Source organism: Crinia signifera, chromosome 5, assembly GCF_055691185.1.
Source record: "Crinia signifera chromosome 5, ASM5569118v1, whole genome shotgun sequence".
Classification (NCBI taxonomy): domain Eukaryota; kingdom Metazoa; phylum Chordata; class Amphibia; order Anura; family Myobatrachidae; genus Crinia; species Crinia signifera.
The window spans coordinates 111,476,534-111,491,055 of record NC_139221.1 but is presented as its reverse complement, the minus strand read 5'-3'; the positions used below and the strand labels follow the sequence as shown (position 1 = coordinate 111,491,055).

The window sequence follows — 14,522 nt, the reverse complement described above, 5'->3', positions numbered from 1 at the left end:
ATATTGACAGGTTTCCCTTCATATGGGAAACACAAACTACTGTGGGACATGTCTGGTATGACATGGAAAGTGCACATCTAATTCATGCATGCTGGCGACATTCTGTTTCCATATTTTTGTCTAATTCCCTTATATGCTGTATAGAAGATATGATGCTGTTTTGTAAGTAAAGAGTGGTCATGGCAAATATTGATTTGATTTAGATTTCTCTTCTGTTCCTTTACTGTGCATTTTGTTAATTGGTTTACTGCATATCCTACAGGCACTCAGGAATTTGGTGGTCACTATAGAACACCTTGAACTCTCCTGCCTAGTATCATTATCCTGCTGAAAGAGACCACTGTCATCTGGGAATACCATTGCTATACAACGGTGTACATGGTCTGAAACAATGTTTAGGTTGGTGGTCGCTGTCAAAGTAACAGCCACTTGAATATTTGATCTAAGGTTTTATAGCAGAACATTGCCCATAGCCTCACACTGCTGGTTAGCTTGCCCTTTTCCCATAAGGCATCCTGTTGCCATTTCTTCCCCAGGTCAATTATGCACATGCACCCATCCTTCCACATGATGTAGAACAGTGTAATTTAGACCATACCACCTTCTTCCATTACTCCATTGTCTACTAAGAGAAAGCAGGAACAATAATTGCTGATGAACAGCTATATGTGTGTGTGTGTGTGTGTGTGTGTGTGTGTGTGTGTGTGTGTATGTGTATATATATATATATATATATATATATATATATATATATATATATATATATATATATATATATATATATATATATATATATATATATATATATATATATATGTGTATATATATATATTCACAAGAGAATTGTGTATGCAATGGGGCAGTGTTTTCAATAACAAAGAACAGCTATTGAAAAACAATTGCTTTTGGATATTTTTTGGGCATAAGCTCAATTGGATCTAATGGGTTTCGTAACCGCTTAATAAATAAACTCATTTTTGTTTTGCCCCTTTCAAGTGGGAGCCACCACAAGAGGTCTAGTGCTGGAGCAGTTGAGGAGTTTTTGGGGAGACTATTCTGACCTATTTAATATACACAAACTATTCACACTAAAATACCAGTTTAAAAAAAAAAAAAGAGGTACGGAAGTTTAATTGGAATGTTTCATGCTCACGTAAACCACATATCAAGCGTGTAACTGTTATAACCAACCATTTGGATTTTTTCCATAATGTAAAGGCAACACCAGTGGATAATGGGACATGAGACATTCTCTGGTTCTACAGCTGTTTTGTTCTACATCACTTGGTGATCCACAGGTTGCAAACCATTGCTGTAAAGCATTTCAGGGGCAGCTGCTTATAGTCTTTGCTGAATCGTACTTCAGTAATATGCCAATTCTGAGAAATGTATTGGTAAGCTATTGGGTTTTCTGTTCAAATTATTTCATAGGTGATTTTTTACTACAATATTAATAGGAAAAAAAATTCAATTTTGAAACCGTAACTATACGTCTTCTAGCTCCGTATTAGGTCTACATGTAGTTTATATAATTAAGTTTGATTTCTTTCACCTGTTAGTCACACAGTGTTCCAAGCATAACCACCATGCCAGGAGGGTACAATGGCTGTTATGTGATTCACTCTTCTCAAAGGATCCCTGGCAACTGGTAGCAGATGCCCATTATTTATTCAAACCATTAAAAGCTGTAATCAGCTTTGTGAATTTCATTTTCTTGTGATGAGCAGATGTCTGTAGGCTAGATGGCTTTTTCTAACCACAGTATTGTGGACTGTTGTTCCCTTTTCCCCATATCTGTGTTGGCTGGGACTTCAGAGTTTTACTGTTTAACCACTCTGTGTTTTTATGAATTTTAAACTTTGGAATATCACTAAATCATTGCAGCAGCTTTCTTTATCTTTTGTTTGTGCACAGGGCAAAAAAAAAAAAAAATGTTGAAAATGAAGTTGGGGTGACCATCTGTTCCTTTCCCACTGTCAGCGATAAGGGATAAGCTGCGTAAACAGTGGAACTACCAAAACTCAGATAAAGCCAGGCCTTATTTTAATATGTAGGGGATAGTGTGTTTCAGTCAGCGAGCTGCTTAGAAGGCTGTTAGGGCAATGGTCTTATGTATTTGAAAAGAACAGATGTTATTTTTTTTAGCCTTTTACAACTGGACATGACTCTGCATGTTTTTACTATTCACTATGTGTTTAGTCCCTTCTTAAGTTCATTTAAAGTGTAAAATTGTAGCTACTGTATGTTTAGTCAGTGCCGCTTTCATCTTCCTCAAATAAATGGGAAAGCAAAATAATGTCCAGGCAGAAATTTCAAATATTGTATCTCTACATTTTGGCCCATATTCAATGATGGTCACCGCGGCCCCCATCACCGCTTGCCCGCGGCATTGAATATACCCCTTTGACTGGTCAATATGTTGGCATCACATACCAATAAAATACATTTCTGTTGACTATGTGCCACTGAGTGATTTTTTTTTAAGGCCAGTGTTCTCCACTATGGCTATGCCCCTACACATGGAGCGATGTAGGTGCATTTTTAGGCGATTTAATAGTGTTCCTTCTAGGAACCAAACGGGGCAGGGCGCTGGAGGGCCGGACTGGGCACGCCAATGTCACTAAAGGGGGCATGCCTGGGTCGCCGCGTCACATATGGGGGTGTGCCCGGGCCGCCGCGTCACAAATGGGGGAGCACCCGGGCCTCCGCGTCACTGAAGGGTGCGTGCCCGGGTCGCCGCATCACTGAAGGGGGCTTGCCCGGCCGTGACTATGTCCCCGAGCTGCCGGGAAAGCGCCGTGCACCGCAATCTACGGCAGCGCTGGGCTTCACCGGTGCACTCCTGCGGGACAGGCAGCAGGCTGTTTTAGCTGGGTGCTGCTAGAGGGGCAGGGCACATTCTGCCCTTTAAAAATCGGGCAGGGCGCAGCGCCCCGCTAAAACAGCCTAGCGGGAACACTAATATTAACCACACAAAGCCGGTATCACCTGGTTGGATTACCGAGGGTAGAACATATTTTAACCTGTCCTCTAGAATCTGTTATCTATATTTAGAAGTGATATGGTTTGAGTAGAACTTTAAGAATTGCAGATTTAAAGTATGTTGGCATTGATTTTGTGGTTAAAATATTATTGTATACTTTTAAAAGTATATCTTTTGATTTGGGGGAGCCACTATTTATAATATTCCCCTGAAAAAAATATTCTGTATATATTCTGCATTAAAAAGCTTCAAAGCTTTAATAACCGAGGTCCGTTCCTCTAAAATACTTGAGGCCGTTAGGGAATCTGATTGCTCTGAGAAGATCTGTGGAAGTGAAACGTGTTCCCAAAAAATTAGCATATTATCCGTCACCATTTTCTGTGGAAAGAAATTAAATTATATAAAACAGGAGTCCTTAAGCTGTTTTGCTCTGGGACCCCATCAATCAATCAAAATAATGATAGGACCCCAGCAAGTTACTGCAGAAGGTCATCATATCACCTGTGTAGTCAGCAGACAGCACATACATGGCAGCATTGTGGAGGCACAAAATGATGGGAGGAGTCTACAATAAGACAATTCAACAGATTTTTCAGACTCCGTGAATCACCGACTGAGATTAGAAAAGTCATAAGCCTGAAGGTCACAACATGGAGGTGCGACCCACTTTGGGCTCAGGAACCACAGTTTGAGAACCGCTGATATTAAACATTGAATGTTTTAGATTTCATTTGGATTTTGAAATAGGTGAAAAATATGAGTTGTGAGGTGACAGGAACTCATACTGTTACATATTGTGCGATAATGCAAAATTGTTAAGGCCCCCATACATTAGGCCGACTTGTCCTTATGACAAGTCGGACCCAATTCTCCTGTGAGATGCCCAGCAGCTCCCCGGGAGGCTCACATACAATTTGGCACTTGATGAGCCAGTTTTTACATGTGATAAATCACTTGCGATTTATCACATGTAAAACAAATGGGGAGCTGCAGGGCGGTGAGGAGCAGTGGGGCGGGCAGCGGCAGTAGTGGGGGCAGGCGGCGGCAGTAGTGGGGGCGGGTGGTGGCTCTCAAATGAGTTCCCGGCGGGTGCCGGGTGCGGCGAGTGATGCTGACCTGGCCGGGCATGCTGTGATCACAAATAGCAGCGCTGCCGCTGCGGGACGGGACGGGCAGTGCAGTGGCTGCTATTACATTTTCAAAATACCTGCCAAATGACCGGCCGGTGGGCAGGCATATGCATAGCATACAGGGAGGTCGGATGATCTTATGTGCTGACCGTCCGACCTCCCTGATCCGATCCGATGCGCACGGGACCACGGATCGGATCAGATGTCACACAACTGCGATTTTGGGCCGATATCACCCGGTTATCGGCCCAAAGTGCCGAAATCGGATGAAATCGTCCCAAAATCGCATAGTGTATGGGGGGCCTTTAGACTTCATCTTTCCAAGTAAGCTTCACATCATACTTGCAGCTGCGCAAAGGGTTAATGAGCACCAATATTACATTTTCTAGAAAGCTACATTTGTACTCCCAAGGTGGTAATAAAGAAATTCTACTGTTTGCAGCTTATGTTTACATACCTAGAATTTATTCTTGACTTTCTTGCCCTTTTATTTGCATAGGTCATAACAGTTATGTGACATAAGAAAGCTTCATGCAGGAGACTTGGGTAAAATCATTATGTTGTGGTGGATTAAGAAGTAAAATTTACCAATGAAGTTTTAAGTGAGTTTTCTGTCCACTGACTACATTTAGATTGAGCGGTCTCATGGTACTGTACATTATTGATTAGGTCTTGTAAAACAAGTCCACAGGATTATTTATTGCAGCATCCTTGAACTGGAGATTAAGTTTTTAAACCCTGAAGCATGTGAAATTCTGTTTCTAATGCATATTTGTATAGCACTTCTACGACCATCACATCACACAAGGGCAGCAAATAATAATACATTACACTTGCACAGTTAAATAGAACACTTAAAACCAATTATTTGACATGTTCCTATAAAAGTTCACCAGAAAAAGATGACGAGGGACACTCGGTGAGGAACGGCGATATGTAACAAGAAAAAGGAATCGCCACCTTCTCATTGAATACACTTTTGGCGATTCCCCTCGACTACCGTCGATTCCCCATGCAAAATCCTATAGACTAAAAACGGCGATTTGTAGAGAATAACATTTGGCGATTGGTGCTTCATTCACCGGTCCTCATCGGCGATTATAGGTCATTGAATAGGGTGATTCGCATTAGGAGCTCCAAAAATCACCGTCAGACACGAAAAAAACACAGAATCGCCATAAAACTTGGCGATTCTGGCTCATTGAATACCGCCCATTGACACTGACTGAACTGTGCATGGGGCAGCCAGAATACCATGATATTGCTACAGAAAACAACATACCCACCAGGCTCCACTTTTGGCACCAGACAGTCCTGATTGTACATTTAGCTCAGTGTTCTCCATATGTAAACTTGTCCTTCGGTTAGGAACAGGGTGCATTATGATTCATCTGACCAGATGAGTCTTCCATTGCTCGCCAGTCCACGGTTTGTGTGTTCTGCCACTCTCTCTCCGCTTTTTGGTATTTGCTCGTTTTTACCAGTGGTTTGACAACTGCAGCTTGCACATGATCATACTTGTGGAGTTCCCTCCTCACTGTTTTTTTAGACATGGGCTGGGAAACATGGGAATTCCAGTTCCTCGTGATACCTCAAATAAACTTGCTACTGTGGTCACAAACCCACCCACAAGCATTCACCAACAATTTTCCCCCTCTGAGTCTGAGCTCAGACACAATTCACGAACGCCTGCACAGAACAATGTCGAAAGAGCAACTGAGACAGTCAACATATTGACAGGTTTCCCTTCATATGGGAAACACAAACTACTGTGGGACATGTCTGGTATGACATGGAAAGTGCACATCTAATTCATGCATGCTGGCGACATTCTGTTTCCATATTTTTGTCTAATTCCCTTATATGCTGTATAGAAGATATGATGCTGTTTTGTAAGTAAAGAGTGGTCATGGCAAATATTGATTTGATTTAGATTTCTCTTCTGTTCCTTTACTGTGCATTTTGTTAATTGGTTTACTGCATATCCTACAGGCACTCAGGAATTTGGTGGTCACTATAGAACACCTTGAACTCTCCTGCCTAGTATCATTATCCTGCTGAAAGAGACCACTGTCATCTGGGAATACCATTGCTATACAACGGTGTACATGGTCTGAAACAATGTTTAGGTTGGTGGTCGCTGTCAAAGTAACAGCCACTTGAATATTTGATCTAAGGTTTTATAGCAGAACATTGCCCATAGCCTCACACTGCTGGTTAGCTTGCCCTTTTCCCATAAGGCATCCTGTTGCCATTTCTTCCCCAGGTCAATTATGCACATGCACCCATCCTTCCACATGATGTAGAACAGTGTAATTTAGACCATACCACCTTCTTCCATTACTCCATTGTCTACTAAGAGAAAGCAGGAACAATAATTGCTGATGAACAGCTATATGTGTGTGTGTGTGTGTGTGTGTGTGTGTGTGTGTGTGTGTGTGTATGTGTATATATATATATATATATATATATATATATATATATATATATATATATATATATATATATATATATATATATATATATATATATATATATGTGTATATATATATATTCACAAGAGAATTGTGTATGCAATGGGGCAGTGTTTTCAATAACAAAGAACAGCTATTGAAAAACAATTGCTTTTGGATATTTTTTGGGCATAAGCTCAATTGGATCTAATGGGTTTCGTAACCGCTTAATAAATAAACTCATTTTTGTTTTGCCCCTTTCAAGTGGGAGCCACCACAAGAGGTCTAGTGCTGGAGCAGTTGAGGAGTTTTTGGGGAGACTATTCTGACCTATTTAATATACACAAACTATTCACACTAAAATACCAGTTTAAAAAAAAAAAAAGAGGTACGGAAGTTTAATTGGAATGTTTCATGCTCACGTAAACCACATATCAAGCGTGTAACTGTTATAACCAACCATTTGGATTTTTTCCATAATGTAAAGGCAACACCAGTGGATAATGGGACATGAGACATTCTCTGGTTCTACAGCTGTTTTGTTCTACATCACTTGGTGATCCACAGGTTGCAAACCATTGCTGTAAAGCATTTCAGGGGCAGCTGCTTATAGTCTTTGCTGAATCGTACTTCAGTAATATGCCAATTCTGAGAAATGTATTGGTAAGCTATTGGGTTTTCTGTTCAAATTATTTCATAGGTGATTTTTTACTACAATATTAATAGGAAAAAAAATTCAATTTTGAAACCGTAACTATACGTCTTCTAGCTCCGTATTAGGTCTACATGTAGTTTATATAATTAAGTTTGATTTCTTTCACCTGTTAGTCACACAGTGTTCCAAGCATAACCACCATGCCAGGAGGGTACAATGGCTGTTATGTGATTCACTCTTCTCAAAGGATCCCTGGCAACTGGTAGCAGATGCCCATTATTTATTCAAACCATTAAAAGCTGTAATCAGCTTTGTGAATTTCATTTTCTTGTGATGAGCAGATGTCTGTAGGCTAGATGGCTTTTTCTAACCACAGTATTGTGGACTGTTGTTCCCTTTTCCCCATATCTGTGTTGGCTGGGACTTCAGAGTTTTACTGTTTAACCACTCTGTGTTTTTATGAATTTTAAACTTTGGAATATCACTAAATCATTGCAGCAGCTTTCTTTATCTTTTGTTTGTGCACAGGGCAAAAAAAAAAAAAATGTTGAAAATGAAGTTGGGGTGACCATCTGTTCCTTTCCCACTGTCAGCGATAAGGGATAAGCTGCGTAAACAGTGGAACTACCAAAACTCAGATAAAGCCAGGCCTTATTTTAATATGTAGGGGATAGTGTGTTTCAGTCAGCGAGCTGCTTAGAAGGCTGTTAGGGCAATGGTCTTATGTATTTGAAAAGAACAGATGTTATTTTTTTTAGCCTTTTACAACTGGACATGACTCTGCATGTTTTTACTATTCACTATGTGTTTAGTCCCTTCTTAAGTTCATTTAAAGTGTAAAATTGTAGCTACTGTATGTTTAGTCAGTGCCGCTTTCATCTTCCTCAAATAAATGGGAAAGCAAAATAATGTCCAGGCAGAAATTTCAAATATTGTATCTCTACATTTTGGCCCATATTCAATGATGGTCACCGCGGCCCCCATCACCGCTTGCCCGCGGCATTGAATATACCCCTTTGACTGGTCAATATGTTGGCATCACATACCAATAAAATACATTTCTGTTGACTATGTGCCACTGAGTGATTTTTTTTTAAGGCCAGTGTTCTCCACTATGGCTATGCCCCTACACATGGAGCGATGTAGGTGCATTTTTAGGCGATTTAATAGTGTTCCTTCTAGGAACCAAACGGGGCAGGGCGCTGGAGGGCCGGACTGGGCACGCCAATGTCACTAAAGGGGGCATGCCTGGGTCGCCGCGTCACATATGGGGGTGTGCCCGGGCCGCCGCGTCACAAATGGGGGAGCACCCGGGCCTCCGCGTCACTGAAGGGTGCGTGCCCGGGTCGCCGCATCACTGAAGGGGGCTTGCCCGGCCGTGACTATGTCCCCGAGCTGCCGGGAAAGCGCCGTGCACCGCAATCTACGGCAGCGCTGGGCTTCACCGGTGCACTCCTGCGGGACAGGCAGCAGGCTGTTTTAGCTGGGTGCTGCTAGAGGGGCAGGGCACATTCTGCCCTTTAAAAATCGGGCAGGGCGCAGCGCCCCGCTAAAACAGCCTAGCGGGAACACTAATATTAACCACACAAAGCCGGTATCACCTGGTTGGATTACCGAGGGTAGAACATATTTTAACCTGTCCTCTAGAATCTGTTATCTATATTTAGAAGTGATATGGTTTGAGTAGAACTTTAAGAATTGCAGATTTAAAGTATGTTGGCATTGATTTTGTGGTTAAAATATTATTGTATACTTTTAAAAGTATATCTTTTGATTTGGGGGAGCCACTATTTATAATATTCCCCTGAAAAAAATATTCTGTATATATTCTGCATTAAAAAGCTTCAAAGCTTTAATAACCGAGGTCCGTTCCTCTAAAATACTTGAGGCCGTTAGGGAATCTGATTGCTCTGAGAAGATCTGTGGAAGTGAAACGTGTTCCCAAAAAATTAGCATATTATCCGTCACCATTTTCTGTGGAAAGAAATTAAATTATATAAAACAGGAGTCCTTAAGCTGTTTTGCTCTGGGACCCCATCAATCAATCAAAATAATGATAGGACCCCAGCAAGTTACTGCAGAAGGTCATCATATCACCTGTGTAGTCAGCAGACAGCACATACATGGCAGCATTGTGGAGGCACAAAATGATGGGAGGAGTCTACAATAAGACAATTCAACAGATTTTTCAGACTCCGTGAATCACCGACTGAGATTAGAAAAGTCATAAGCCTGAAGGTCACAACATGGAGGTGCGACCCACTTTGGGCTCAGGAACCACAGTTTGAGAACCGCTGATATTAAACATTGAATGTTTTAGATTTCATTTGGATTTTGAAATAGGTGAAAAATATGAGTTGTGAGGTGACAGGAACTCATACTGTTACATATTGTGCGATAATGCAAAATTGTTAAGGCCCCCATACATTAGGCCGACTTGTCCTTATGACAAGTCGGACCCAATTCTCCTGTGAGATGCCCAGCAGCTCCCCGGGAGGCTCACATACAATTTGGCACTTGATGAGCCAGTTTTTACATGTGATAAATCACTTGCGATTTATCACATGTAAAACAAATGGGGAGCTGCAGGGCGGTGAGGAGCAGTGGGGCGGGCAGCGGCAGTAGTGGGGGCAGGCGGCGGCAGTAGTGGGGGCGGGTGGTGGCTCTCAAATGAGTTCCCGGCGGGTGCCGGGTGCGGCGAGTGATGCTGACCTGGCCGGGCATGCTGTGATCACAAATAGCAGCGCTGCCGCTGCGGGACGGGACGGGCAGTGCAGTGGCTGCTATTACATTTTCAAAATACCTGCCAAATGACCGGCCGGTGGGCAGGCATATGCATAGCATACAGGGAGGTCGGATGATCTTATGTGCTGACCGTCCGACCTCCCTGATCCGATCCGATGCGCACGGGACCACGGATCGGATCAGATGTCACACAACTGCGATTTTGGGCCGATATCACCCGGTTATCGGCCCAAAGTGCCGAAATCGGATGAAATCGTCCCAAAATCGCATAGTGTATGGGGGGCCTTTAGACTTCATCTTTCCAAGTAAGCTTCACATCATACTTGCAGCTGCGCAAAGGGTTAATGAGCACCAATATTACATTTTCTAGAAAGCTACATTTGTACTCCCAAGGTGGTAATAAAGAAATTCTACTGTTTGCAGCTTATGTTTACATACCTAGAATTTATTCTTGACTTTCTTGCCCTTTTATTTGCATAGGTCATAACAGTTATGTGACATAAGAAAGCTTCATGCAGGAGACTTGGGTAAAATCATTATGTTGTGGTGGATTAAGAAGTAAAATTTACCAATGAAGTTTTAAGTGAGTTTTCTGTCCACTGACTACATTTAGATTGAGCGGTCTCATGGTACTGTACATTATTGATTAGGTCTTGTAAAACAAGTCCACAGGATTATTTATTGCAGCATCCTTGAACTGGAGATTAAGTTTTTAAACCCTGAAGCATGTGAAATTCTGTTTCTAATGCATATTGAAGAACTAACTTTAAAATAGAAGAAAAACAACTATCGATCTAACCAATAATATCTGTCTTAAGAGCCCCATCTACTAGTGCGATATGGCCACCTTTTATGTAATTCCAATTCATTGCAGTGGCCGCATAAAGGGCGAGATGTATGAAACGGAAAATGCGGTAAAACCCTGGTTTTACCGCATTTTCCAATGTATCAAAAACGATACCCTATAGAAGCCTATGGGCTTCTTTTCACCGCCTCCGACGCAAACCCGCCACCTCGCCGACCCTCCCCCCCTCTGGCTTACCTTCCTGAAGGGTCCTCCTGGACCCCGGAAGGTAAACCCCTCCTCCCCCTAGTGAAGCAGTCGGACATCATTCCGGCTGCCGGGGTGAGGAGGAGGCGCCGGGGACAGCCTGCTTAGCTGTCCCCGGCATGAGGGGAGAACCAGGCGGCAGGGAGGTGACGGAGACCCCGGGGGGGGCTCCGTCACCGCATCGCAATGCCAGCCGCATATGATAGTACATATGTGCTGGCATCGCGGCAGGATGGCGGCAACGTATTTGAATACATCCCACCCAAAGTGACACCTCGGGTGAAATTTAATATGATGATAGATTTCGAAAGTGAGAGATTTAGTAAGAAATCTCCAGTTCTTTTTAAAGTGGCAATCCTTCCCACTGCAAAATCAAACTGGTTTTGTAGTGTAAATGATTGCCGCTTTAATAAAAACTGTAGTTTTCTTACCAAATCTCTCACTTTCGGAATCGCTCATCCTATTAAATCTCCAGCCCCCCCCCCCATCGTGTCGTTTACCAAACATTGCAATGTGAAGTGCGTTCCTGTGCTCCTGGTGTGTTCAGTATGAACACACTAGCGGGCCCGGTGCCTCGCTACGCTCGGCACGCTAATTTATTCTCCCTCCAGGGGTGTCGTGGACTCCCACGGAGGGAGAAAGTGTCGGGATTTCGGCGGTCGGGATTCTGAACGCCGGGATCCCGACCGCCGGGATTTAAACTGCATCCTCTCATCGCAGTCGCAGGTCCTACGGGCTTGCCATGAATATTTGTTATAGCCCGAAGCCCCTACTAGGATTGTATACAATACATTGTATGCAAAAGGACCGCAAACAATGTATAATTTGTGATCCTTGCTGCTGGATGAGAACGCATGCGATACCTTACCCTAGTGCAGTGATTCCCAATATTTTTTATTTTTTTGAATCCCAAATATTTTTTACAGTCTCCGTGGGTGCAAAGTTTGTTACCAAGATTTTCAGAAGAAAATATTAAATTAAATATGTTGTGCTCATGTCATCCTTCGGTCCAGTTATGGGGTGATGGACAGGATACACTTCTGTTTACCCACCTGTTTTAATATTTGGAAGCTACAAGCATTTTTGCCTATTACATTGACCATGAATAATTGGAATCTGTTCTTGACCATCAACCTGAGGCGCCCCTTCAAGTGCTCCGAGGAACCCAGTGTGGGAACCATTGCCCTAGTGGATGGGACCTTTTGGGACCTTTTAGAGATGGCTTTACATTTATCATGCATTAGATGCATTAGGGTTTATTTACTAAGATGGGCGTTCTACAGTATTTCAGATGGGATGTTGCTATAGGCAACCAATCAGATTCTATCTATTATCTTCTAGAAGGTGCTAAATAGGAAGTAGATTCTGATTGGCTTAGCAAAATCCCAACTGAAATAGAACTTTCATCTTTGTACTGTAAATAAACCCCATAACTAGCATAGCCATTGTATTAAGCATGCAGATTACAGTTCTTGTTGTAGGCTGTTTAGTTTTATTTCTGTATATAATTTTATATTTTTGTAAATAACCGGTTTATTATAAAAGTAGACTATGGTAGAAATTTGATTTGACTTTTATACCTCTAACTTTGGCTAAGTGTTTACATGGTGGTGCACTCACTATTTGTGCTGAGCGTTATATGCGCAGGCCAGTGTTCTCTGGTTAGAGAACACTGGCGATGACTAGATTTTGACTGCATGCAGTATGTTTACATAGTGTTCACTCTAGAAATTTTTTAGGGCAGGGTGCTGACCACGGGAAGGGCACATTTTTCAATCGCGAGGGCACATTTTTCAATCGCGAGGGCACATTTTTCAATCGCGAGGGCACATTTTTCAATCGCGAGGGCACATTTTAATTTAAAAGGTCAAAATGGTGACACCTGAGGGAAAAACCATCAGCACGTTTATGCTACAGTATATAATCCACCTTGTGACATCGGAGCGCCACACCATCGGCACATTTATGCTACAGTATATAATCCACCTTGTGACACCTGAGCGTCACACCATCAGCACATTTATGCTATATAATCCATTTTGTGACACCTGAGCGTCACACCATTGGCACATTTATGCTACAGTATATAACCATCTTGTGACACCTGAGCGTCACACCATCAGCACATTTATGCTATATAACCATCTTGTGACACCGGAGCGTCACACCATCAGCACATTTATGCTATATAACCATCTTGTGACACCGGAGCGTCACACCATCAGCACATTTATGCTATATAACCATCTGTGACACCGGAGCGTCACACCATGACACATTTTGCCTTTTGCAATTGGCTGGCGAACAGTGCTAAATTTAAACAGGGTTTGGCTGCTTTGCGGCTTTATAAGTTAGCACCAGTGCCAGCCAACAGTGTTGGGTAGCCAGCTTGCCAGCTCAAAAAATTAGGCATGGTGAAAAAGCTGGTTTCCATCCTATCAGCCCTGGTCTTTAGGATATAAATGCTTGAGCACAGGTGGCTTAACTAAACTAAACCAAACACTGTAATGCCCATTACATATAATACAACACGCCGTAATGCCCATGGCCAGGGGCGTAACTAAAAGAAAGGGTGTCTGGGAGAGAGAGGCAGCATCAGGGAGGGAGAGAAAGAGTGTGTCAGAGCAAGAGAGTCAGGGAGAGATAGGTGTAGAGAAAGGAGAGTGAGCAGGAGAGACATTGCCAGGACAGTTAGGTAGGATGGACAGTCAGGTAGGATGGATGTATAGAGGTACAGTACAGATTGGGGAAAATGGTTGGAATGAGCACCATATGCTGCATCTATGAATATATGGATGGACTGGGGGCAAAGATGGACAAATGGGCAGACAGTATGGGGGATCACACAGGTGAGGCAGACTGGTACTAGAGGGGGTGCAGGCCACACAGGTGGGGCAGGCTGGCACTTGCAGGCCACACAGGTGGGGCTGGTTGGCACTTGCAGGGGGTGCAGGCCACACAGGTGGGAAAGGCTGGAACTTGCAGGGGGTGCAGGCTACACAGTTGGGGCAGGCTGGCACTTGCAAGGGTGGGGGTGCAGGCGGGGGACATATGTATGCTGGTGGTTAGGGCAAAACATGATACACTGAAAGGAGAGGCAGTGTGAATACCCCCCCCCCTTTCCCTATCCCCTTGGGGTTACATAACAGGGGTTAACATGTGTTTCCAGGGGCGCAGAGTTCTTTAGCAGCAGCTGCTGCACTGAGGGGGTCGACAGTGCGCTGCCGCTGGTCCCTTAGGAGGGGCGGAGGGCACCCTGCCCGCGCTGCTGTCTTCCTGCAGACGGGCCAGGCGCCGCTCCGTGCGCTGCCGCTGGTGGTCCCTTAGGAGGGGGGAAGGTTGGACTCACTGTCCGTGCTCCGTGCTGCTGACTTCCAGCAGGTGGGGGATCGCGGTGGGCGGGCGCCGCTCCGTGCGCTGCCGGTTCCTTAGGAGGGGGAGAGGGTTGTCACTGCTGACTTCCAGGGGACAGGCGCCCGGTATTTGTCAAGCCCTGCCATAAGAT

At 43.5% G+C, this 14,522-nt stretch overlaps 1 protein-coding gene across 2 annotated transcripts in view; it reads left to right on the top strand.

Annotated features, from left to right (window-relative positions):
- Window positions 1-14,522, top strand: part of CDKAL1 (CDKAL1 threonylcarbamoyladenosine tRNA methylthiotransferase) — a 794,854-nt gene that overhangs the window by 50,846 nt on the left and 729,486 nt on the right. The gene's annotated exons all lie outside the window — the stretch shown is intronic.